At 50.6% G+C, this 23,405-nt stretch overlaps 1 long non-coding RNA gene across 1 annotated transcript in view; it reads right to left on the reverse strand.

The window, feature by feature from the left end:
* LOC147730247 (uncharacterized) overlaps positions 1-21,859 on the reverse strand; it is a 102,578-nt gene extending 80,719 nt beyond the window's left edge. The window contains exon 1 of the long non-coding RNA XR_015308569.1: positions 21,162-21,859. This is a non-coding gene — a long non-coding RNA (uncharacterized LOC147730247). The remainder of the gene's footprint in view (positions 1-21,161) is intronic.
* Between the last annotated feature and the right edge of the window lie 1,546 nt (positions 21,860-23,405).

Consider the following 23,405-nt stretch of genomic DNA (forward strand, 5'->3'; position numbering starts at 1 on the left):
CGCTTATGCCATATCCACTCTCCTCTACATTAGCATGCAAGATGGCAGTCACTCCTTTGAAACGAACAATTATAATGCACCCTCATTACGCATTCCAAAGCAGTGCCAGCCAACCTTTTTTCTTCCTCTTGCGTGGTAGTTTACCAGCCGCTTTGGCTGGTACAAAAGCTGGGCAGTGTCCCTACTGCACATCCATGTCTACGTACATCCACTACAATTTACAACGCCAATAGCTCTAACTCGCAAATGCAAGACCTATTGCATTGCAAATGCTGGTTTTCACTGTATGCAAAATGTTCAATAAAGAGCAATTTTTAAAAAGAAAGGTAACTTCTTGTAGGCGTTAAAGAGCCACCGTACAAGACTCTGTCCAATCTGGATTAGAAAGTGCACGCATTGACCATGTGGCTAGCAACTCAAGGAGAAGTGCATGACAGCAGATGTTGCCCCTTGAAATTCATGAACGTAGCGGGCCCCTGCATTCATCACTTCGCTTTCCACTAAGGTCTCCTTGAAGAACGGTCTCACTCGGAGGTACTCACTGGGTTGGGGGACCAGCATGGGCAATGGGTTTTTTAATGATCCTGTAAACACAATTTTGTATAATTTCCCATGAATATGTAGTGCTCATGTTGCATTTGTGATCTATTGCTAGAAACCCCTTGACACGGAGGGGTTTGGTTTCGTTGTTTGGTGTTTTTTTGGCAAATTGAAAAAGAAATACAAATACATATTTGAAGAAAAGGTTGCATCAAGAAGGGTAATGGAATAAAACAAGACCTACTCTGTCTCACTACAACTGCCGTGTTCAGGTGAACTCTTTCATATCTCAGACTAAATTTAGGATCAGTTTTCTCCCTACCAACTTCAACTTCTGAATACAGCCACTCGGAGTCCTCCTTGCCAGGCTCCACATTTAAATTCACGGAATCAAACTCTATCTGAAAACATTCACAATGTTTGGCAACCTCCAATTCAAGCACCCCCTTTCCTCAAACTGTTCCAGACCAAAACTGGTATTATCATTGCCAACACCACCCAGTAAGATCAGACACACGCCTCAACTCTCCATGGTCGCTAAATCACTGGGACTATTCTTAACAAAGACCTGCCTACTTTCAAAACACACAAAATCAAGAACAACATTTTACAACCCTGAAGCAGTTTCTCAGACTCCACATTACCACGCTGGAGGTGCCTTTTCTTCTTAGTCCGACTTATGAAATGGCTGAAGAATTAAGATGACAATAGATCAATTTTTGTGGATCCGCACTGGCAACTCCTCCACTGCCACAAAGTCTTCAAAACTTGCTTGTGATCAATACTTGGCCTAAGAAGAAACCACCTTCGGCAGGGATCGGGCATTAATACGAGAATGAGGCAACATCTGGAGAGCAACAGTCTTTAATCAGAGATAAGCCCCAGACACAGAGAACAGGGACCACATGAACGCAACAGAGCAAGATGCACATGCATCCAAACCTAAACGAACAATAATAAACAGGCATCAGCAATGCGCAAGAGGGGGTTGTCTAGTACAGCTAGATGGTGCCTTGTGCACCAGCCTGGAAATGAAATGTCAACACAGTAACACCAAGGAAGAAAGGAAGAGCATCCGAGAAATTGAAGATGCTGAGAAAGAGGGGCTTCAAGAAGTCACCGATTTCAGTGACTGGTGGCACAGAATAGGCACACTGCAGAACTGCTGAGTGGCTCTGACGTCAAGCTATCTTGCAAACTCTTAACCATTCACAAAGATGCACAAGTGGCCTCTATGTCCTATGCCACATAACTGATGCAATGGACTACTGAAAGCTCAGCGATCCACACTAATGGATATTTTGGCATTATATAATTGCCAATTTAAATTAAAAACAATATTGCCAGAGCAGAAAATGTGTTTATCAGAAAAAACAAGACATGACCCACCGAGCCCCAGAAGCAACTTTACATCTCGAACCCATTCTCAAGAGGCTATTAAATTATGGTTATGATGTCACTGTACACACACTCATGGAAGGTTTCACCAACAGAACATAACACCGGTGCAACAAAAAAAAGGCCCACGACAATGCTAGAGTCACAATCAAGCAATCTTTTTGTACCAACATGGGGTCTAGATGTTATGTGTTGTTATAGGCTGTATATATGTTGCCATTGAAATGTTATTAGATGATGGATATGGTTCGACCAGGGGATGGGCCTGCGTGAGATGATCAATAGCCTACTGGTCAGCAATCAGAAGCACTACACTTCTTTGGGGGGCGCAGGGGGTGTCTGGTTGTATAGCGGGTTGCAGTGCAGGGTCAACACCATGCAGGGGACATATCTGTTCCCTTACTGCTTCAGGTGGGCAATGGGATTGACGTTTGAATGGGGAATGGAGAGTCGGGATCCCGGGGGATTACCAGGATATATTGTTTGGGGTCAAGGATAACAAGTTTTGGGGCAAGTAGGTCAAATCTTATGCCAGGTTACAGTTTGCTTTAAGCAGTTAATTACCCCTGATTACTTGACACCATCAGGAATGACCTCCACAGGTGGAAACATCTATACGTCTCGTGGCAGGCATGGTGGCGGTAATTAAACAAAACATTTAACCCTGCTTACTATATCTTTTCCAAGGGTTACCAGGAATGAGAGATGAAGCTTCTGTAGCGAGACATAGACTGTTTTATTTGGGCCAGGAATAAAGCAGGTGTCTCAAGCACAATTATGAGACCCTCTTGGAGGTCCAGCGACCTTGGCCTCTCAGATATGTGAAAATATAATCAGTCGACTCAACTCTGCATTTTTTTTTAATGGTCCCTATACGAGACCAAATGCCACTGGGTCCATATGGATGTGGCAGTTCTGGAAAGGGCTGCCTGGACTGTCCCTTGGCTCCCAATTGGGATAGACCCATGGTATGTTACTTCTCAGACATCCTTAAGACCACTTTAAATATATGGGATAAACTCACCAGAGACGGCAGGTGAACAACCTTCCGGTCACCCTTTACACCCCAGTTAGGTAATGCAGACTTCTCCCCAGGAAATGTAAAGGTGGTAAGCACAGGGGGAGTGGAGCGCCAGCTGCGGGGAGTGTCAACGCCTTCCAAAGGTGGTGTTCATGCAATGGGATAGGGGCGCGTAGAATGCTCCGGGACCTCTTCCGGGGCAGGGGAATTAGAGAACTCCTAAAAATTTAAGCAGGAGTTCCAGTAACAGGAAACTGAGCACTTGCGATATCTACACTTATGGCACTGGGCCCTTCATCTGATCAATATAACAGTAGCAACCCAGTTCTTAACAACTTGGTAGGCACTGTTCACCACATGCTGTGGCCCAAAAGGCTTAATTTTCAACATTTACTCCCTCCTAACTAAAAAGTTACCTGATAAGGAAGGATAAAAAAAACTCCTCGTACTGTGGGGGGAGAACCTCGACCATTCCTTCTGTGCAGGAATAAGCAGGTAAACTATGGACATTATTCACCATGGAGAAACTGACATGTAATCTTGCAGATATAGACCATGAAGTTGATGCACAGTGACGCCCTCTGGTGAACTACCTATCGAGAAATCCCGAAATTCCAATACACGATTACCCAGATATTTGAAGATCCCTTTGTCAATTTATGAGCCTAATAAGCAATGCGTATGATAATTTTAGCTTTATTAACCTTTGTTTTGCCACTGTTCAGTCCGCTAGCGAAGCTGCTCTAAGCTATAAGAGGGGTTGGGGTGGTGGGATCTTTCTTTGTATAATGAAATACTCAATGACATTTTTTTGGAGAATACATCTGGAATCACTCTTGCTGTGACATACTGCTTCCTGGACAATGGACAGTACAGAGGAGTGGGCAACACCCACAACAAGAGCTTCAAAGACTAAGACACTAAATCACATTTCTGTCCAGAAACGAATTCTATAAAAAGGAGCTTGAGTCTCCAAAAATTGTCAAACTGGAGCTGTATAACAGTGTGGAGAAGCTCAGCATGACTTCTGCCTGTTGTGACCAGGACAACGAACTGAGGTCTGTTAATCTTCCTGCTGGTTCCGTGTAGAGGAATGCTACACTGATCCCCCGTAAGCCGCCCAAATACTGCTGTTAACGAACCTCACATGCCAGGTGGAGGCTGTGGTGAAGATATGGGCCGGTGCCCTGGTGCACGGTTGTACAAGAAGAGGGCCTTCGCCCCATGCAGTGGTGTGATCTGAAGCGGTTGTCCCTATATATCAGCTGTTTGCAACCCCCATGTGCCAGGTGGGGGCTGTGGTGGAGAAATGGGCCATCACCCAGGAACATCGCTGTGGGCCAACGACTTGTGCAGTTTTGTGACTAGTGGAGGGCCTCTGCCCAGAGTGCTGCTGTTTGCAACACTGTATGCCAGATGGGGCCGTGGGGAAGAGAAAGGGCTGTTGCCCCAGAGTAGCATGCCATTGTGAAGCAGAGCAGGTTGTGACCACTGGAAGCAGGGCAACGATCCAATCACCCAAACCTGGAAGCACCAGAGACCGGCCGCCTGAATCTGGAAACCTTACTGGATGATCAAAGGAGCGTTGTGGACACCTGCTGCCTCGCCTGCAGCATCCAGACTTCTGCTTACCACTGGGCCACTGATGCACACTCGGGCTGCCAAACTGCAGCTGCAACTTCAGCGAGAGCGTGTAAGATTGACTGCCGGGCCACCAAGCCTCTGGGGAAACTTGCTCGGACTAAAAGCTCTAGAGTGCTGAGACAATGACTTTTAATAAGTGTTGGACAGGCCTCGTGGACGGCCCGCTCCCTCCCCGCATGGCGGGGCCCGGACCTCTGCTCTCCCTGTATCCCCGACAAGAACCATCCCGGCAACCCACCGGGGCAACCCACGACCCGTCCTCGACAGAGCTCCAGCCCCCGAACACCCCAGTATCGGCTGGCCCGGGCCCCCGTCAGCACCACTGCCCCGGCCCAGCCGCCATCTTTGGACACTACAGAACAAGGCCGCGTGGCCTCGGCTCGACCCCAACCCTGGGCCTGGCCAGGCCCCGACATCGAGGCACCACCATCCACCCAGGAGGTGAAGAGACCACTTGGCAGGTCAATGGGAGAAGTAGTGTCAATGGCTCCCCTCCGCCAGGTGTCGATCGCCCCCGGCCTCCCCGGGCGCTGGCTCCACCCCCCTGCTGGGTGTCTGGACTCCCTCATCCCGGACCTCCCGACCTCCAAGTGCGAGGGTCCGGACATCAAAGGAGACCAGACCTATAACTGGGGCAGCTCCAGAGCAGGAAGGCAGTTGTATCTTGGAGTCGAGAGACACCGTGAAGAACTCATCCTTGGAGGCCTGCTGGCGCTGCCGCGGCTCTTTCTTGTGAACCATCTCCGAAGCCTGCTGGCGCTGCCGCAGCCCTCTTCAACGTGAACCATCGTCTTGGCCTGCTGGCGCTGCCGCGGCCTTCCTCGTCGAGCACCATCTTCGTAGCCTGCTGGCGCTGCCGCGGCCCTCCTCGTTGTGAACCATCGTCCTAGCCTGCTGGCGATGCCGCGGCCCTCCTCGTTGTGAACCATCGTCCTAGCCTGCTGGCGCTGCCCTCCTCGTTGTGAACCATCGTCCTAGCCTGCTGGCGCTGCCCTCCTCGCTGCGAACCACCGTCCTAGCCTGCTGGCGCTGCCGCGGCCCATCTTTGCGGACCCCCAAGCTCGAGGATTGTGAGCTTCCCTCTTGCCGCACCGGTACCGGACCGGTACTAAGACTGTCCCGCTACCCCTTTCCCCTACCGAGACTAGAATTGGGAGGATCCTCGTGTCCTGACCCCACTGTATCGTTTATCACCTTGCCTCAAGAATCTTATATAAAGTGTATTGAACTCATCCTTGTGTGGTGTCCATCTGTGGGGGGGAAGTTACTTGTCTGTGATCTGTGGGGGGGAAGTTACTTGTCTGTACGATCGCCGGAGACGGCCCTCACCGGAGGCCTCTCCCCCTGTACTCGGCCGACCCTCCGGGTCCCCGTCTAACATTGGTGGCCAGCGGCGCGATCTGAGCCAACGCATAATCGTACAGAGAGTAACTCACCCCACGACACACAACCACCATGACAACAAAAGAGAGCGGAACAACGGAAAAATTCCAGATGGAAAAACTAGAGGAATACAGCCACAGAGAACTAAAACAATTCTGCATAGAACTGGGCATTGCTACCACAGGACTGAGCACGAAAGAGGACTTCAAACACGCCCTGGAAACTTGGGCAGAGACGGGTACGGCCGTACCCCAAAACCAAAGCCTCGAGACAACCGAAAAAAGCACCGTGCCGACAGAAGAAAGAAGACCGGGTCTCTCACCAGAGGAGGCCCGAGAACGAGAAAAGAGCAGGCTCCACGAATTGGAACTGGCTCGACTTCGCTTAGATGGAGAACTCAAATTGGCGGAACAAAAAATAACTTTGGAACACTTACGGCTCCGAGAGGAGCGAGAAGAGAAACAAAGGCAGAGAGAGTTAGAAGAGAAAAAGCTAGCCTACGAGCATGAGCGCAACTTGAAGGAACTAGAGATTCGGAGGCAGAACAAAGATCTCGGGGTCCCCGGGCACCCGAGCCCCCCTGTCACTTCGGACCCCAAGGTCCACATCCCCAAGGATGTCGTCAGAGAATATTACCGGAACGAGGATATCCAGCAACGGTTCAAAGCCTACGAAGTAGCCATGACCTCCCACCGGATTCCCGGAGCGACTGGGGAGCCGGGTTATGGGGGAGGTTTGTCAACGAAGGACGAGACGCCCTGCTGCAACTCCCGGACCATCAGATGACGTCCTACGACCACATGAAAGCCGCCCTCCTCACTCGATACGGACTCACGCCCGAGATGTACCGCCAGAGGTTCCGCGACTGCAAACGGATCCCGGGTACGACTTGGGTGGAGTACGTGAACTTCTTTAGCCGAGCCTTTGAGGGGTGGATCAAGGGCAGGAAGGTGACCACTTACGAGCAACTCTTTGACCTTATTGTATGGGAGCACCTTTCTAACAACTGCTTCGTCAAGCTCAGGCAGCATCTCCTTGACAGTAAACTGACTGAACCTCGGCAACTCGCCGTCGAGGCTGACCGATGGGAAAGCACCCGAGTTTCCCGAAACGGGCCCAGCGAACAGAACAGAGCCGCCCAAGGGTTCCATCGCCCCCGAGGGCGAGGAGGAGGCCAGGGTCGGGGCAGAGACACCGTCCCGGTGGCTCCCGCCAGCAACACCCCGCCCCCGGCCGGCAGGGGGAACCTCCCGATGCGACCAGGTTTCCGCGCCAACGTTACCTGCCACCGATGCCAGCGACCCGGCCACTACGCCAATGATCCCAACTGCCCAAAGAACCAGAGTCCTATGCCCCGCCAGGTCGCTGCTGCCGCCCTGGGAGAAGAGCAAACCCAAGAAGACCCTGAAGAGTACGAGCCAGACCAGCCCGAGTGGGAACCAGCCGCCATGTCCCTGGTCTGCCTAGGGGAAAGAGACCTGATCCCGCGGGCCCCCCTTCCCGCCAACACGCAGAAGTACAGCCAGTGGGTCAACATTAATGGGCACCGGGCTGAAGCCCTTCGCGACACCGGGGCCAGTGTGACCGCAGTCCGCTGCCATCTGGTGACCCCGGACCAGATCTTGCCAAATGTACTTTGCCCAGTACGGTCGGCCGACAATTCAGAAAGCCTATGTCGGATACCCTGCGTCCCCTTCGAGTGGGGAGGAATATCCGGAATGCTGAAAGTGACTGTCCGCGATGATGCCCCTGTTATGTTATGTTATGTTAAATTAATTTATTGAGCGCACTAACACCATTAGGTTCCTTGGCGCTATACAGAGGGAGCAGGGAGGAGAGACAGAAAATAACATAACAGAGGATGACAGCTAATAGTACGCTTCAGTGAAAAGGTACCCCAGGAGGCAGTCCCCGTGGACTGCCTCCTGGGGAACGACCTCGAAAGTTCTCCCTGGTCGGCCGTTGAGAGAAGAGAGCACCTGGGGATGCTGGGCCTCCCTGAATGGGTCTGCGTAACGACCCGGTCCATGGCCGCCCGCGCCATACCCAGTCCCGAAGAACCCGAATGGCCAGAGCCTCCTCCCCCGATCGTCCAAGAAGGAGCCACCCTGGAAGCCAGTTCTCCGGAACACAGCGAAGAAGGACTCGATCGGCTCCGGGACCTTCCCGAACTGGCCCAGTGGCGTCAAGAGGGTGGCCCCACCCAGGAACAATTCCGACAAGAGCAGAGAGCATGTCCTTCCCTCGGGGGACTCCGGCAGCAAGCCCTCGCCCAGAGCGCAGGAGACACCTCGGGGGCCCACTGGATTTATTGGGACAATGATCTGCTCTACAGTGAGCAAAAGATTGCTGAGCTGGGGGCCAGCCGGGTGCTGGTGGTCCCCCTCCGCTTCAGAGACTTCCTCTTGAACCTAGCACACGATGTGCCCCTTGCCGGACACTTGGGGCAAGACAAAACGTACAGCCGCCTGGTGACCCACTTCTACTGGCCCAAAATGCGGAATGATGTCTCCAACCACTGCCGGGCCTGCCCCACCTGCCAGGCCAGCGGGAAGAGCGGCCGCAAGATCAAAGCACCCTTACAGCCTTTCCCCATCGTCACCACCCCGTTTGAACGGGTGGGAATAGACATTGTGGGGCCCCTGGACCCCCGAACAGCACAAGGGCACCGGTTCATGCTGGTCCTGGTGGACCACGCCACCCGCTATCCCTGGGTATGTAGCGCGCTATATAAATCACTGAATTGAGGCCATCCCTCTTCGGACTGTGACGGCGCCTGTGGTAGGCCGAGCCCTGATGGGGATCTTCTCTCGGGTGGGCTTCCCCCGGGAAGTCGTCAGCGACAGGGGCACGAACTTTATCTCTAAATACATGAAGTCTCTCTGGCAACAGTGCGGGGTCACCTACAAATTCACAACCCCCTATCACCCGCAAGGAAATGGACTGGTCGAGCGGTTTAACCGCACCCTCAAGGGGATGATCATGGGCCTAGAAGAACCCCTACGTCGCCAATGGGATGTGCTGCTCCCGTGCCTCCTGTTCGCCTACCAAGAAGTCCCCCAGAAATCCCTGGGCTTCAGCCCATTCGAACTCCTGTACGGACACCCCATCCGGGGTCCCCTCAGCCTGGTCAAAGAAGGGTGGGAGGTGGCCCCCCAAAAGGCTCCTCCGGATGTATACAAGTATCTCCTGACTCTCCGCAACCAGACCCGGCGATTCAGGGAACTCGCCATGGCCAACCTTGAAGCCAGTCAGGAGGACATGAAGAGATGGTATGATCAGCATGCCTCCTCCATCGAGTTCGAACCGGGACAACAAGTCTGGGTGATGTCCCCGGTTGAACCCTGCGCCCTACAGGACAAATGGACGGGGCCCTTCAAGGTGATAGAGCGCAAGGGCCCCGTCACCTACCTGATCGACATGGAGTCCCCCCGGAACCCCCTACGGGTCCTCCATGCCAACAGACTCAAACCCCACTTTGTACGTTCAGAACTCAGCCTCCTGATGGCTACCGATAGTGGGACGGAAGAAGACTCCGAGCCCCTTCCTGACCTGCTGAGGACGCTCGAGCAGGATGGCTCAGTGGAAGGGGTCAGACTCTCCGATGCCTTATCCCCAGAGCAACGCCAAGACTGTCGAGATCTCCTGCTACAATTCGCAGACCTGTTTTCCCTCATCCCCGGGGTCACCCCATGGTGCCTTCACGACGTGGACACCGGGGATAGCCCCCCTATTCGACACAGGGCGTACGAGTGCCGGATCGAGTGCGCACCTGCATCCAGAACAAAGTCTCCAAAATGCTGGCTCTAGGAGTGATCGAGCAGTCTGACAGCCCCTGGGCCAGCCCAGTCGTACTGGTCCCCAAGGCTGCCGCCCCGGGCGTTGCCCCCGAGCTCCGGTTCTGTGTGGACTATCGGGGCCTGAACGCCGTTACCAGAACCGACGCTCACCCCATCCCCCGGGCGGATGAGCTCATTGACCGCATGGGGCCGCCCGCTACCTGAGCATCTTCGATCTAACAGCGGGCTACTGGCAGATCGGCCTCACCCCCGGGGCCCAAGAGCGATCCGCCTTCTCTACCCCGGATGGCCACTACCACTTCAAGGTGATGCCATTCGGCATGAAAAACGCCCCAGCTACCTTCCAGAGACTCGTGAACCAGGTACTGGCGGGCCTCGAAGAATTCAGCGCCGCCTACCTGGACGACATTGCCGTATACAGTCGCCACTGGGCAGACCACCTCCACCACCTCCGGGAGGTCCTGAACGCCCTCCGGCAGGCCGGGCTCACCATCAAAGCCAGCAAATGCCAGATTGGCCAAGGGTCCGTGACCTACCTGGGACACCAAGTGGGGAGCGGTCTGGTGGCCCCCCTCCAGCTCAAGATCGCTGCCATCCAGGCCTGGCAACCCCCTGTCACCCAAACCGAGGTCCGAGCCTTACTGGGGCTCACCGGGTACTACCGGCAGTTTGTAAAGGACTATGGCAGCATTGTGGGGCCCCTCACAGAACTCACATCCAAGAAAAACCCCAAAACAGTCAACTGGACTCCGGACTGTGAAGCGGCCTTTGAGAAACTGAAGGCCGCCATGTGCACCGCCCCCGTGCTCCAGGCCCCCGACTACAGCCGGGAATTCATAGTGCAGACGGACGCCTCAGATCATGGCATTGGGGCCGTCCTCTCTCAACTCAACACCGAGGGAGTCAATCAGCCAGTGGCCTTCATCAGCCGACGCCTGCTGGCCCGAGAACAGCGCTGGAGCACCATCGAGCGCGAGGCCTTCGCCGTGGTATGGGCCCTCAAGAAGCTCCGGCCCTATCTCTTCGGGACCCACTTCCGGGTGCAAACAGATCACCAACCCCTGCAATGGCTGATGCAGATGCGGGGAGAGAACCCAAAACTGTTGCGATGGTCCATCTCCCTGCAGGGGATGGATTTCACTGTGGAGCCTCGTCCAGGCCAGGACCACGCCAACGCAGACGGCCTGTCACGCTTCTTCCGCCTCGGCGAGGAGAGTACCCAAGAGGATGGGTGACTCTCCCTGCCTTCAGCTGGGGGGGACGCATGTTGGACAGGCCTCGTGGACGGCCCGCTCCCTCCCCGCATGGCGGGGCCCGGACCTCTGCTCTCCCCGACAAGAACCATCCCGGCAACCCACCGGGGCAACCCACGACCCGTCCACGACAGGGCTCCAGCCCCCGAACACCCCAGTATCGGCTGGCCCGGGCCCCCGTCAGCACCACTGCCCCGGCCCAGCCGCCATCTTTGGACACTACAGAACAAGGCCGCGTGGCCTCGGCTCGACCCCAACCCTGGGCCTGGCCAGGCCCCAACATCGAGGCACCACCATCCACCCAGGAGGTGAAGAGACCACTTGGCAGGTCAATGGGAGAAGGAGTGTCAATGGCTCCCCTCCGCCAGGTGTCGATCGCCCCCGGCCTGCGAGGGTCCGGACATCAAAGGAGACCAGACCAGGAGACCAGACCTATAACTGGGGCAGCTCCAGAGCAGGAAGGCAGTTGTATCTTGGAGTCGAGAGACACCGTGAAGAACTCATCCTTGGAGGCCTGCTGGCGCTGCCGCGGCCCTTTCTTGTGAACCATCTCCGAAGCCTGCTGGCGCTGCCGCGGCCCTCTTCAACGTGAACCATCGTCTTGGCCTGCTGGTGCTGCCGCTGCCTTCCTCGTCGAGCACCATCTTCGTAGCCTGCTGGCGCTGCCGCGGCCCTCCTCGCTGTGAACCACCGTCCTAGCCTGCTGGCGCTGCCGCGGCCCATCTTTGCGGACCCCCAAGCTCGAGGATTGTGAGCTTCCCTCTTGCCGCACCGGTACCGGACCGGTACTAAGACTGTCCCGCTACCCCTTTCCCCTACCGAGACTAGAATTGGGAGGATCCTCGTGTCCTGACCCCACTGTATCGTTTATCACCTTGCCTCAAGAATCTTATATAAAGTGTGTTGAACTCATCCTTGTGTGGTGTCCATCTGTGGGGGGGAAGTTACTTGTCTGTACGATCGCCGGAGACGGCCCTCACCGGAGGCCTCTCCTCCTGTACTCGCCCGACCCTCCGGGTCCCCGTCTAACAATAAGGCACTGTGGAACTTTTAAGACTTGTACTAACTAGTGGGGCCTAGAATGTTGCATCATCTGAATGGGGTATAGCCAACGACTTTAGACAAGGAAGTAGGGCTCAGGGACTTACCCAGACAATGCTAGAGTGCCAGGCTCATAAAGACTGAATGTATTTGTTATGTTGTGTATTATACTTTGTATTCACATACAAGTACTACTTTTTTCAAAAAGGCAAGTTTGTGGATCGCTCATGAGGCACTGCCCGAGGTAAGGTACTTGTGACCTAGGGAAACTAGAACTCTTGTGCTTAAGAGTCTTGGGGACACCCCTTGGCATGCAATTACAACTTTTGCTCCGGGTCGTGCCCGATATCTCTGTCAGCAGCGCAGCAGGACAGCATATTCGTCAGATCTCCCTCTTTGGTGATTGCCCAACTTCGAAAAGGTTGAGGCAGTAGAGACAGGCTTCTATACTGACAACTATTTATAGGGGTGGCACCCTCTCCTTTGAGGAGCTCCATGAAGTTGTCTTATTGTAACCAGTTAGAGTGAAAATGTTGCACTACTTTTAGCAAGCGTTTAGTGAAGTGACACAGACAGCCTTTCGATGGATCACCTCCTTGGTGCAGACAGAACTTCTAAAAACACTGCACTTTTGTACCATGATCCTAGTACTGATACTATCATTATGCAAAACAGCATTAAGCAAACTAGGCTGGCTCACAAAAGCAAACTAACAATATTCCTGTGTGATTTCTACATTCCAGGCTTGGGGTCGACGGACTCATTGCTATTCACATCAGTCTGGTAAGCATCCAAGTGAATAAAGTAAACCACCCATGTTATTCTAAATGTTGAGGAGATTGCCCTTTATGAAAGGAAACAGCTGGAGCATATTCGGCTAAGCCTTTCCACCTCAACAGTATTCACATAAATCCATAGCTGCATACACACAGAGCAGCATTAAAGAACCATAGCAGGAAAAGTTGCCGCCAAATATTACAACCACAAGAAGATGAACATTGGACAACTATACTCCAGAGGAGCAACATTCTTCCTCACACAAGTTCATATCAAAGAAAAACTGATGTCATCACCGTACGGTGAGTTGTAACCATCAACAAGCATTTGCAATGCAATAGGTCTCGCATTAGGAAAGTTTGAGATATTGGTATTGTAAAGACACATTTTGTATTTATGTGTTGGTTTTGAAAAAAGCAAAATTAATAGCTTTGTCATTTACAATGCCAATAGGTTTAACTTCCGCAAATGTGACACCTATAGCATTTGTAATGCAATTTGTGTTGTATTTACGTGACTTAGATGTATTGATATTACAAATAACAATGGCTTTACATTTTTTTAAATAATTAATACTTAAATAAAAGATATTGTAATTTATAATGGCAATAGCTTAAAGTTTTGTAAATAACTTTTGTGAAGATTATATTCAGTGTATTTTACTGTGACGAAAATCCAAGAACAGAAGTGAAATATTAACATCTTTTTGTGACATTTGTAATAAAGCTTGAAACATTGAGAGAACATAGTTGAACCAGTTGTTGAATGGTTGCACAGATTGATGCTGTGGTGGCGCTGAGTGATGTTGTGGTGGCGACGCGTGATGCTGTGGCGTTCAGTGATACTGTGGTAGCGCATAGTGATGTTGTGGTGCCCCTGAGTGATGCTGTGGTGCCCCTGAGTGATGCTGTGGTGGTGCTAAGTGAGGGCGATAGATAGAGAGAGTGAGGGCGACAGATAGAGAGAGTGAGGGCGACAGATAGAGAGAGTGAGGGCGACAGATAGAGAGAGTGAGGGCGACAGATAGAGAGAGTGAGGGCGACAGATAGAGAGAGTGAGGGCGACAGATAGAGAGAGTGAGGGCGATAGATAGAGGGCGATAGATAGATAGAGGGCGATAGATAGATAGAGGGCGACAGATAGATAGAGGGCGACAGATAGATAGAGGGCGACAGATAGATAGAGGGCGACAGATAGATAAAGGGCGACAGATAGATAAAGGGCGACAGATAGATTGAGGGCGACAGATAGATAGAGAAAGGGCGACAGATTGAGGACGACAGATAGATAGAGAAAGGGCGACAGATAGATAGAGAAAGGGTGACAGCTAGATAGAGAAAGGGCGACAGCTAGATAGAGAGAGGGCAACAGATAGATAGAGTGAGGGCGACAGATAGATAGAGTGAGGTGCCCTTGTGGTGGACGTGGTGGTGCCTGTGGTGGACATGGTGGTGGTGGTGGGCGTGGTGGACGTGGTGGTGGTGGTGGTGGATGTGGTGGTGGTGGTGGTGGATGTGGATGTGGTGGATGTGATGGTGGTGGTAGTGGACGTGGTGGTGGTGGATGTGGTGGTGGTGGTGGTAGTGGATGTGGTGGTAGTGGACGTGGTGGTGGTGGTGGGTATGGTGGTGGTGGTGGTGGTGGACGTGGTGGTGGTGGTGGACGTGGTGGGGGTGGTGGTGGTGGTGGGGGTGATGGACGTGGTGGTGGATGTGGTGGTAGTGGACGTGGTGGTGGGTATGGTCGTGGTGGTGGACGTGGTGGTGGTGGTGGTGGACGTGGTGGGGGTGATGGACGTGGTGGTGGTGGACGTGGTGGTGGCGGACATGGTGGTGGCGGACATGGTGGTGGCGGACATGGTGGTGGCGGACGTGGTGGTCGTGGACGTGGTAGTGGCGTACATGGTGGTCGTGGACGTGGGTGTGGTGGTGGTGGATGTAGTAGGGCGGACAAGGTGATGGTGGACGTAGTGGGACGTAGTGGTGGTGTGTGTTTTCTCCAAGTTGAGTAGAACTCTGTGGTATAATGGTCTCCTTGTGCCAATGAACCGTGTCCAAGTGTGAACGAAGTCAGAGATGTGCTGGCGATTCCGAAGACACCATGATAAGAGCTCAGAAAGCTGCGTCTTGCATGGAAGGAAGAAGAACCATTATAAGCCAGGTTTGAGTGATATGAGGGCAAATCACACGATGAGTAAACGCGCAGTGTCACATAAGTATGGGAGCGGAAACCAGGTGTAAATATGGGCAACAGCGATATAAATTGGACAATAGGATTCCAAACCAGTGGTTCAGATGTTGAGTGTAAGAATAATACATGGGGTCTTAGCCGGCTGGTGAAAACCATGTGGTGTGTGGGCCGCCATGCGGGGAGAAATGAATGACCTGAGGGTAATTAGAGGCAGGGCAATGGGAGAAAGGATGAACAGACGCACACCAGAACAAATATTAAAGAGCGAGGTTCTCGATGGATCAGCGGGAAAAGCCCGGATGAGGTCCCCAACGTGGAAGGTCAGGAACCTGTCGGTGACCAATTTGAGCAGAAAGGCAGAAGAGTATAAAGTGGCAATACTGGGAAGAGTAAAATAGGACTTGGGGCCAGGCAGGCAAACGTGACAACGGTGTGCGCGGTATACATGTGCAGAAAGGAAATACAGATCCCCAAAGTGAAGAGGGAATGTTAGGTTGTGGTGACCCTCTGGAAAAGAATATATAAAGGGCAAAGCGAAAGAAAGCAAAAAGCGACAAGGCTAGAGGACACAAACAGATGTGGTGGATATATAAACGGCAAAGAGCAAGAAAGTAAAACAAGCTCTCGGCATTGCTGTGGGGGGGGCGGGTTACATGATGTAAAAGTGACAATTGTGAGCAAACAAAATACAAAAGGTAGCAAACAAGGCCGAGCCAGGGGAACGCATTCCTTTGAAGTCTGAAGCGGGGGCGGGGAATCTGAGCGGCCGCGGTCACTTTGATGTTCTTGTCCTGCTTTCTGGTAGGGTAGGGGGGAGCGAATTGCTGTGCACGTGCCTGGCTCACATGAACTGTACACGATCCCCAGCTAGGTAGAATTGTCGGACCGCTTGCTATAATCTCACCTATCATCCCTTCGGGATGTAATAGGCGAGACCTAAAAGAGGACGAAAACACTTGCACAAAAATGGAAAGTCAGTTCACCAGCTATCAGGTAAAGTTTTTGCAGTAAGAGCTCAGTAGGGTACTCTGCTGCACATGTGTATGGATGGAAAAGCCTGTATGTCCTTCAGAACCATCTCGGTCTTTCATCAAATCAAGGTAAGTATAATACTGAGCTGGATAATAACTATAGTTTAATTGTGAACTAAAATAAATTGTGTTTTTGATAAATGATCAATAACATTGTTAAGGTAACCTGCTATTAAATGCACATACAAATGCAAACGCCTCCAAGCAAAGCATGGTTTATACCAACCCAATAACAAGGAATAGCACTGTCCTGATATGTACTGCCGCAAGCTATATTTCCCTTGCGACTACAAGGCCTAGAAGCCTGGTGGACTAAATCAGAAAATGCAGTGGAACCTTCAGAGGAGCTCCATGAAGTTGTCTTATTGTAACCAGTTAGAGTGAAAATGTTGCACTACTTTTAGCAAGCGTTTAGTGAAGTGACACAGACAGCCTTTCGATGGATCACCTCCTTGGTGCAGACAGAACTTCTAAAAACACTGCACTTTTGTACCATGATCCTAGTACTGATACTATCATTATGCAAAACAGCATTAAGCAAACTAGGCTGGCTCACAAAAGCAAACTAACAATATTCCTGTGTGATTTCTACATTCCAGGCTTGGGGTCGACGGACTCATTGCTATTCACATCAGTCTGGTAAGCATCCAAGTGAATAAAGTAAACCACCCATGTTATTCTAAATGTTGAGGAGATTGCCCTTTATGAAAGGAAACAGCTGGAGCATATTCGGCTAAGCCTTTCCACCTCAACAGTATTCACATAAATCCATAGCTGCATACACACAGAGCAGCATTAAAGAACCATAGCAGGAAAAGTTGCCGCCAAATATTACAACCACAAGAAGATGAACATTGGACAACTATACTCCAGAGGAGCAACATTCTTCCTCACACAAGTTCATATCAAAGAAAAACTGATGTCATCACCGTACGGTGAGTTGTAACCATCAACAAGCATTTGCAATGCAATAGGTCTCGCATTAGGAAAGTTTGAGATATTGGTATTGTAAAGACACATTTTGTATTTATGTGTTGGTTTTGAAAAAAGCAAAATTAATAGCTTTGTCATTTACAATGCCAATAGGTTTAACTTCCGCAAATGTGACACCTATAGCATTTGTAATGCAATTTGTGTTGTATTTACGTGACTTAGATGTATTGATATTACAAATAACAATGGCTTTACATTTTTTAAAATAATTAATACTTAAATAAAAGATATTGTAATTTATAATGGCAATAGCTTAAAGTTTTGTAAATAACTTTTGTGAAGATTATATTCAGTGTATTTTACTGTGACGAAAATCCAAGAACAGAAGTGAAATATTAACATCTTTTTGTGACATTTGTAATAAAGCTTGAAACATTGAGAGAACATAGTTGAACCAGTTGTTGAATGGTTGCACAGATTGATGCTGTGGTGGCGCTGAGTGATGTTGTGGTGGCGACGCGTGATGCTGTGGCGTTCAGTGATACTGTGGTAGCGCATAGTGATGTTGTGGTGCCCCTGAGTGATGTTGTGGTGCCCCTGAGTGATGCTGTGGTGCCCCTGAGTGATGCTGTGGTGGTGCTAAGTGAGGGCGATAGATAGAGAGAGTGAGGGCGACAGATAGAGAGAGTGAGGGCGACAGATAGAGAGAGTGAGGGCGACAGATAGATAGAGTGAGGGCGACAGATAGAGAGAGTGAGGGCGACAGATAGAGAGAGTGAGGGCGACAGATAGAGAGAGTGAGGGCGATAGATAGAGGGCGATAGATAGATAGAGGGCGACAGATAGATAGAGGGCGACAGATAGATAGAGGGCGACAGATAGATAGAGGGCGACAGATAGATAGAGGGCGACAGATAGATAAAGGGCGACAGATAGATAAAGGGCGACAGATAGATAAAGGGCGACAGATAGATAAAGGGCGACAGATAGATAAAGGGCGACAGATAGATTGAGGACGACAGATAGATAGAGAAAGGGCGACAGATTGAGGACGACAGATAGATAGAGAAAGGGCGACAGATAGATAGAGAAAGGGTGACAGAGAAAGGGTGACAGCTAGATAGAGAAAGGGCGACAGCTAGATAGAGAAAGGGCGACAGCTAGATAGAGAGAGGGCGACAGATAGATAGAGAGAGGGCAACAGATAGATAGAGTGAGGGCGACAGATAGATAGAGTGAGGTGCCCTCGTGGTGGACGTGGTGGTGCCTGTGGTGGACATGGTGGTGGTGGTGGGCGTGGTGGACGTGGTGGTGGTGGTGGTGGATGTGGTGGTGGTGGTGGTGGATGTGGTGGTGGTGGTGGTGGATGTGATGGTGGTGGTAGTGGACGTGGTGGTGGTGGATGTGGTGGTGGTGGTGGTAGTGGATGTGGTGGTAGTGGACGTGGTGGTGGTGGTGGGTATGGTGGTGGTGGTGGTGGTGGACGTGGTGGTGGTGGTGGACGTGGTGGTGGTGGTGGACGTGGTGGGGGTGGGGGTGGTGGTGGGGGTGATGGACGTGGTGGTGGATGTGGTGGTAGTGGACGTGGTGGTGGGTATGGTCGTGGTGGTGGACGTGGTGGTGGTGGTGGTGGACGTGGTGGGGGTGATGGACGTGGTGGTGGACGTGGTGGTGGTGGACGTGGTGGTGGCGGACATGGTGGTGGCGGACATGGTGGTGGCGGACATGGTGGTGGCGGACGTGGTGGTCGTGGACGTGGACGTGGGTGTGGTGGTGGTGGATGTAGTAGGGCGGACAAGGTGATGGTGGACGTAGTGGGACGTAGTGGTGGTGTGTGTTTTCTCCAAGTTGAGTAGAACTCTGTGGTATAATGGTCTCCTTGTGCCAATGAACCGTGTCCAAGTGTGAACGAAGTCAGAGATGTGCTGGCGATTCCGAAGACACCATGATAAGAGCTCAGAAAGCTGCGTCTTGCATGGAAGGAAGAAGAACCATTATAAGCCAGGTTTGAGTGATATGAGGGCAAATCACACGATGAGTAAACGTGCAGTGTCACATAAGTATGGGAGCGGAAACCAGGTGTAAATATGGGCAACAGCGATATAAATTGGACAATAGGATTCCAAACCAGTGGTTCGGATGTTGAGTGTAAGAATAATACATGGGGTCTTAGCCGGCTGGTGAAAACCATGTGGTGTGTGGGCCGCCATGAGGGGAGAAATGAATGACCTGAGGGTAATTAGAGGCAGGGCAATGGGAGAAAGGATGAACAGACGCACACCAGAACAAATATTAAAGAGCGAGGTTCTCGATGGATCAGCGGGAAAAGCCCGGATGAGGTCCCCAACGTGGAAGGTCAGGAACCTGTCGGTGACCAATTTGAGCAGAAAGGCAGAAGAGTATAAAGTGGCAATACTGGGAAGAGTAAAATAGGACTTGGGGCCAGGCAGGCAAACGTGACAACGGTGTGCGCGGTATACATGTGCAGAAAGGAAATACAGATCCCCAAAGTGAAGAGGGAATGTTAGGTTGTGGTGACCCTCTGGAAAAGAATATATAAAGGGCAAAGCGAAAGAAAGCAAAAAGCGACAAGGCTAGAGGACACAAACAGATGTGGTGGATATATAAACGGCAAAGAGCAAGAAAGTAAAACAAGCTCTCGGCATTGCTGTGGGGGGGGCGGGTTACATGATGTAAAAGTGACAATTGTGAGCAAACAAAATACAAAAGGTAGCAAACAAGGCCGAGCCAGGGGAACGCATTCCTTTGAAGTCTGAAGCGGGGGCGGGGAATCTGAGCGGCCGCGGTCACTTTGATGTTCTTGTCCTGCTTTCTGGTAGGGTAGGGGGGAGCGAATTGCTGTGCACGTGCCTGGCTCACATGAACTGTACACGATCCCCAGCTAGGTAGAATTGTCGGACCGCTTGCTATAATCTCACCTATCATCCCTTCGGGATGTAATAGGCGAGACCCAAAAGAGGACGAAAACACTTGCACAAAAATGGAAAGTCAGTTCACCAGCTATCAGGTAAAGTTTTTGCAGTAAGAGCTCAGTAGGGTACTCTGCTGCACATGTGTATGGATGGAAAAGCCTGTATGTCCTTCAGAACCATCTCGGTCTTTCATCAAATCAAGGTAAGTATAATACTGAGCTGGATAATAACTATAGTTTAATTGTGAACTAAAATAAATTGTGTTTTTGATAAATGATCAATAACATTGTTAAGGTAACCTGCTATTAAATGCACATACAAATGCAAACGCCTCCAAGCAAAGCATGGTTTATACCAACCCAATAACAAGGAATAGCACTGTCCTGATATGTACTGCCGCAAGCTATATTTCCCTTGCGACTACAAGGCCTAGAAGCCTGGTGGACTAAATCAGAAAATGCAGTGGAACCTTCAGATAGTCCTGGCCAATCAAAATTCTCAGAAATAGGGCATTTGTTGTCAGCACAGATCTGCTTTCCAAAACAGAAATCGTGTATTATGTAAAATTCATGTACCAGAATGTTACTCGAGCAACTTTTGCTCCAGAGCTCACATCACTGTCAACAAACATTAGCGAGTACATCTGGCAGCACAGTTTGCCAGCTGTTTCAAACTACATATTTCCTAAGCGTTGTCAACACTCCTGCTGCTCCCTGAAATTTTTTGTAATAACATGTATGCGTGTTTTAAAGGGCACTGTAAAAAAGCAATTACCCTTCAACCTAGTTATAAAGCTTTGCCTCCAGCTAAATATCGATACATTGGATGGCTTGCAAGTATTACGTTATAATGCATTCTAAAAGGTTTCAGTCATGCGACGTTAATTAGTTTATTTTAAATCCATCAAGAGGTTATATTGTAAATGCAAAAATACCTTCATTCACCGCGCAAGTCACTGAACAGTGATGTTACATATCCAAATCATTGCGTTAATTCAATGAGAGCACCCCCTAGTTCTCAAAAAGGCTCTCACATAACCATGACAACCCGTTTTAAAGCCATCACATGGCACCTGCAAGCTCTTGTCATAACCCATACCATCATATAGCTTCTACACACCCTTAAATATCGCTCAGCATGCCCGTCCCTCGCATATTCCACAACAAAACCAAACATTAGGACCCTCAATTGCTAAACAGACCAACATAGTGCAGTACCTTCCTATGGCGACCTTTAAAGACAACAGCAAAGGCTCCATGCCCTATGAGATCCTTTCTGCTATACTCAAAGTCTCCGACCACCTCCATGATAAGAGTACACAGACTGGTGAGACCCAGACGACCATCAGTGGCAAGGCGGCGTTGGCTCTCTTAAAGGTTCCTCAGGCACGTTTTCTCTCCGCTGCAGCCACGGCAACCCAGCACAGCGCCCAGACGAGGCTGCAGCCCCAGCGGTTCTCACCATGGTGAAGGCAGGTAGAGCGCAGGAGGAGATAACAGGTGCTTTCCTTCAATTCCTAATTTTGGAATCCATAAGCGTCCCTCGTTGTGGGGAAGGAGCATATATTCAGCATGGTGGTGCTTCTCAAAAAGCCATCCTGCAGTTATAAATCATGCTGAGCTAGTAAAAAGTACGTGGGTCGCTCCATTGTATCCAGGCATGGATAAGCAGCGCTGTAAGGCATACTGGCATCCACAGTCACGGGCTGATAGTGATGTGGAACAACAAGCTCTCTTCCTTCCTCGCCACTTAATGGGACCATCTGCCCGCTTTTTAGACGACCTGTCTGAAAATTCAGCCTGACGACCGTCGCCCGTTGTTCATTTTTTAACGGATATCATTTGTCCACAATGCTAATACTTTCACGACGCACAACAACCAATGTTTCAGCTAAACATGTTCAAGGGAGTCGTCTGAGTGTGGGCGGTACTGCTTATTTGTGTAAGGCGATCTAGGATTGGAGCATCGTGTCACCTCAACCAACCCCAATGCACTGCACAGAATTTCGAAACGCTGATTGGTTTTGGAGCCAACACGTTCTTCTGTCCAAACAGTCCACAGTCATCCGATAGGTGCAGCCTAGCATGGAGCCGGGTGGGCTGGGCTAGAGGTGTTCCTGGTCTGTCAGTCATGGACCGAAAAGTGATAGCCTTCGTCCAACCAGACAGAGCAGGTTAGGTGAATGTTGCTTCCTAATGTCTGAAATGGACGGGAAAGACTAAGGATAAGGAACGAGAGCGGGCGGCTGAGTGCTGCTAGAACGATCTCCCCGGAGCGTCCTTACAGCGTCACAGTCTGTTGACGGCTGGCAGCCGGGCGCTCGCATTGGCTGCTACCCAAGTTCCTGGAGTTCAAGCCAGGCCAGTGACAGCTTTGCAGGGTCCGGCAAGATGTGGGGGTGGCAGTTCAGTAAAGCGCGTGGAATTGCTAGCGTTTACTGACACTAGATGTTCTTTTTATTACGTGAAACTGGTTCAAGTTGCACCCAGTCCTGCCACACTGACTGACTACTGCCTAGCATGCCACTTTTAAGGCATAGCTGACTACGCAGGCCCCTTATGTACACGGTTAAGCAATGCCACCCTTGCACAGGTCTCATTCTGCATGTTGCCCACAACCCGGAGAGGCGTCGGTCGGTGTTGTATATATTTAGGAGTACGTACAGTTACAAAAAATGAATATTATCCAGCTCTCTTGTCTTTTCCATTTCTGTAATAAATTGGCATTCTTTTGAAAGACAAAAGTTAGAGTCCTGTGCGCCCTTTTTCTTTTGTTGCTAATATATTTAATTTTAGAATAGAAAATTAGGTAAGCGTTTGATAGTATTTTAATATTTTGCCAAATGCAAAAAATAGTCTTCGCTCTTTTAATTTTGACTTGCAGTCAACCAAGAGTTTTAGTAAACCATGTGGTTAAAAGCAAATATAAAGTAGATAGTGGAATTATATACAGAACTTGTAATAGGTGATAACTTCAGTAAAAGGTGTTAGCGAAAGTTAGAGCTGGAACATGGGATCAGACGCTTCTGGGCCCTATTACACTTAAACATTCTGACCCTAAAAGTTGTAACTGCCAATTGGTTCAAGTCAGTAAATATGGATAATATTTCTAATCTTTGTAATAATGGTGCTCAGGATTTGAACCATGTTTTTATTCACCTGTCCTGCATTACTGTTGTATGCAGGTTTATGAGACCCTTTTTTTATAGATGATGCCTAAACAACAGCTGAATCCCTTTATCTATTGTTCTGTCTGCCTAATTATGGGCCTGATTACGATGTCGGTCGGAGTAGCATCCGACCAACACCTTTTCGGTGGAGGAAACGCCAAATCATAGGTCTGTGGTTCCACACACCAAATTATGACCTGACCACACGTAGGGCTCCATTATGATGTCGGGCGGATCGCCACCGCCATGGTGGCGGTGGCGATCCGCCCGACAGAAATGTCCGCCCGCCACC

Source organism: Lissotriton vulgaris, chromosome 2_1, assembly GCF_964263255.1.
Source record: "Lissotriton vulgaris chromosome 2_1, aLisVul1.2, whole genome shotgun sequence".
Classification (NCBI taxonomy): Eukaryota; Metazoa; Chordata; class Amphibia; order Caudata; family Salamandridae; genus Lissotriton; species Lissotriton vulgaris.